The 3,910-nt window shown below is 38.1% G+C and overlaps 1 pseudogene; it reads left to right on the plus strand.

Moving 5' to 3' along the window:
- The first annotated feature begins 1,132 nt into the window (after positions 1–1,132).
- LOC100663663 (lysophospholipid acyltransferase 2-like) lies at positions 1,133–3,484 on the plus strand (annotated as a pseudogene).
- Positions 3,485–3,910: the final 426 nt, after the last annotated feature.

Genomic DNA, 3,910 nt, shown 5'->3' on the forward strand with positions numbered 1-3,910 from the left:
TTTCTGTTGAAGGCTTAAAGAATATCTCAGGGCAATAGTCTCAGGGATTCCTCCTGTCTCAGTGGGTCCAGTAACGCTGAATTTTTCTTGAAATTTTGAAGTTCTGTTCCACATTTTTCTCCTTTTCTATCAGGATCCATCTGTTGTGGTCCTGAACAAAATGTTTGGTAGCGGTAGCCAGGCACCATCTAGTTCTTCTGGTTTCAGGTTAGAGGAGGCTGTGGTTCATGCAGACGACTAGCCCTGTAAACTGGTTCCTTTTCCGAGTCTTGGGTTTCCTTTTTTCTATTTTGTTCTAGATAAGTAGAGATCAATAGTTGTGTCTTAGACAATTAAAAAACAGCAATCTTAATGTTGATTTCAATTAAAAAGATTAGTGCACATTTTTAATAAGAAAATTGTAGCATTTATAGAAAAAGAAAAAATTATCACTTCCCAATGTAGCCTAAGTAAGCATATGTCAAACTACTCTTATTCCTTTCTCTCTCTCTCTTTTGATAGGCTTTTTAGGGGTGCTTTTATAGATACAATGAAGCAAGTTTTAAATACCGTGTTTGAAATGTGTCATATTGTCCTTTAAAATAAATTTTGAAGTATTTACTATGATATCATGCTGTATTTATTGTGACCATGTGTACTATGTCCTGCTGGAAAGTGTGGAGGAATATGACACGGATGAGAGTATAGGTAGGTGAATTCATAGCTGGATGAAGATGCGACTTGGATGGAAAGCTGTAGGAAATAGTCCTTTTGTCTTAACTCTGTTCAAAAATATGTTATCAGATTCCTATCCTCTTAGGCCTCAGCCACTGTCATTGCCTCTGCCTTGGCAGAGCACAAGTGGGCAAGGAGGGAGCCTGCAAGGGAGGGAGCTGACGACAGAATAGAGGCTTGGGACATGGCCACCACAGCACCACAGGCTCCACCCTGCTGCAGCCCCTTAGCAATGCCATGCAGTTGCCCATAGACCAGGTCAACTTTGTAGTGTGCTAACTCTTTGCCTTACTGGCAGCCATTTGGTTTTGAGCTCATCTATGTTCAAGCAAAACTAGCTCTTTTATAAGACATATACGTAGTTGCTACACCTTGGGGATTTTATCTTGCACTTTTTTGCTTTGGATGGTATGCCTTACATTTTCTTATACAAACAGGAATTTCTTACTATATCATAATCATAATAGGAGTAGAAAACATGCATAAATATTGTTTTGTGTTTGCTCTGAGATACCTCACAGTGTATCAAATTACTAGAGTCTGTATCTTTGATTACGGACACTATTTTGCTGATTCTTGGGGCCCAGTGATGATAATTACACAGATGATCACTACTTTCACTTACAAAATTCATAACGGGGTGTTTGATGGGATTGACGATGGCATGAAAAGCTAACTCCATCGTAGTCTTGCTGTAAGGTGAGTGCCAACTCTACTGGAGTATTTAAGTTGCAACTATAACTTCATAGATATCCTGGCAGGCCCACACTGTTCTTACAAAGACTACATTACTTTCATTAAAGGCAGATCATACCCTATTACACAACCAGGTGAAGATAAAGAAGAAGAAATACAGTATGAAAGAACAGAGCCATCTCCAAAGTCATAGTTATTCAGAAGCTCTGAGTCTGTAGACTTTCCTTATTATTTCATTTGTCTATCTCTAAAATATTACCTGTAGGGTGTAACAGTGATGAGTATTTTCAAGCTACAACTTCATGCCCAACAAAGGTTATCTATCTGTATGTCTCTCATTTTGCTTACAGACCCAAATACTATTTTTCATGGACATTAACTGATGCCATTAATAATGCTGCAGGTTTTAATTTCAGAGGATATGACAAAAATGGAGCAGCTCATTGGGACTGAGTTCCCAATTTGAGAATTCAGCAAACAGAGATGTCAACAAGTTTCAAGATGTTTCTTAATAATTGGAATATTCAGACAGCTGTTTGGCTCAAAAGGGTGTGTTATGAACCAGCCTCCATCAGTCCAGCTCTCCAGAAGTTCATTCTTTCTGCCATTTGGCATGGGGTATACCCAGGATATTATCTAACTTTTCCAAAAGGGGTATTAGTGACATTAGCAGCATGAGCTTTGGGAAATAACATTAGACATTATTTCATTGAACTTCCATAACTTAAATTATTTTATGATGTTATAACATGGGTAGTAACACAAACATCAATAAGCTACACAGTTGTGCCATTTGTACTTTTTTCTATAAAACCATCATTCATGTTTTACAGCTCCTGGTATTATAGCCTTCACATTGCTGGTATCTTAGTGTTATTGTTGTTGCCGGTGAAAAAAACTCAAAGAGGAAAGAATACACATGAAAATATTCAGCTCTTATGATCCAAAAAGTTGGATGAACAAGAAAATTCTTTGGGACACAATAGTTTTTCCACTTCAGTGTTTGCAATCAGAATCAAGAAACAGCCTTGTCATGGATTGAATTATGTCCCCCCAAAAATGTGTGTATCAACTTGGTTAGGCCATGTGTGGTTGTCCTCCATTTTGTGATTGTAATTTCATGTTGAGAGGATTAGGGTGGGATTGTAACATCACCCTCACTCAGGTCACCTCCCTGATCCAAGGTAAAGGGAGTTTCCCTGGGGTGTGGCCTGTACCACCTTTTAACTCTTGAGAGATGAAAGGAAGGGGAAGCAAGCAGAGAGTTGGGAACCTTGTACCACCAAGAAAGCAGCACCAGGACCAGAGTATGTCCTTTGGACCTGGGGTCCCTGTGCCTGAGAAGCTCCTTAACCAGGGTAAGATTGATGACAAGGAATCTTCCTCCAGAGCCAACAGTGAGAAAGCCTTCCCCTGGAGCTGATGCCCTGAATTTGGACTTTTAGCCTACTAGACTGTGAGAGAATAAATTTCTCTTTGTTTAAGCCATCCACTTGTGGTATTTCTGTTATAGCAGCACTAGATGACTAAGACAAGTCTCTGGGCCATTCTTTGTATGTTAACAGAGACAAATCTTAGCACCTTTTCAAAGGGTTTGAAAAGAGATTAAGTGTGTATGTGTGTTGGGGGGATTGGATATTTATAGATAGGTAATTTCCTATATACCAGATTGGAAATGGAGTGAAATATCTCCTCCCATGCCAAATCCCTGTGGGATTTGCCTTATATAAAAACATCTCCATTATTTCCGTGGGTACTCAGGACCTCAGCATATGTCCAGAGGGCCATATGTGTGCCCCATTGCTGAATGTATGTTGTGTATCCCAAGGCACTGGAGAGGTGGAAAAATAATTGTGTCAATCTGCATGATTGAGAGAAATTAACTTTCCCAAATGAATGTTTTCACTTAAACCCTCTATTTCCTAAAATGTTGTTCCTAAATGGTATTTTTTCGTGTAATATTGTGAGAACTCAGATTTCACATATTTGATGTTGTGTGCTGTACAGAAACCTAGAGAAGGAATTTAAAACAGGATATTTAAGATTGTGGACACTTAAAAATCCAATAAACATCTCAGTATTTGAAAAAAAAGTTATTATTTGAATGGCAACATAGTTGTTACATTTATTAAGTTTACATAACATATGGCCCATTACATAAAATACCCTGTGAAAAAGAGATTCGATATGTTGAATAGCAAAAAAACAATGTGATAAAACTTAACAGAGTTAAATATATACCTTGCAATTATATTTTAAAAAATCAGTTGTATTGGATGAAGGAGACCTGCTTGTTTGGAATTAACGTGAAGTCAAACAGTTTGACTTGCTCCAAACAATGTCAGTGTGGTGGAACCTCTGTAAAAGTGAAGGTGACTTTAAGCTATAGCAGTAGATGTTTTAGTGTCCAGATGAGGGGATTATTATGTATTAGTATTATCTCCAGTTTTGGATACTACCCTTTAACAGGTATGTCGATAAAACCCAAGAGCTTTAGGTG

This window comes from Loxodonta africana, chromosome 2, assembly GCF_030014295.1.
Source record: "Loxodonta africana isolate mLoxAfr1 chromosome 2, mLoxAfr1.hap2, whole genome shotgun sequence".
NCBI classification, from domain to species: Eukaryota; Metazoa; Chordata; class Mammalia; order Proboscidea; family Elephantidae; genus Loxodonta; species Loxodonta africana.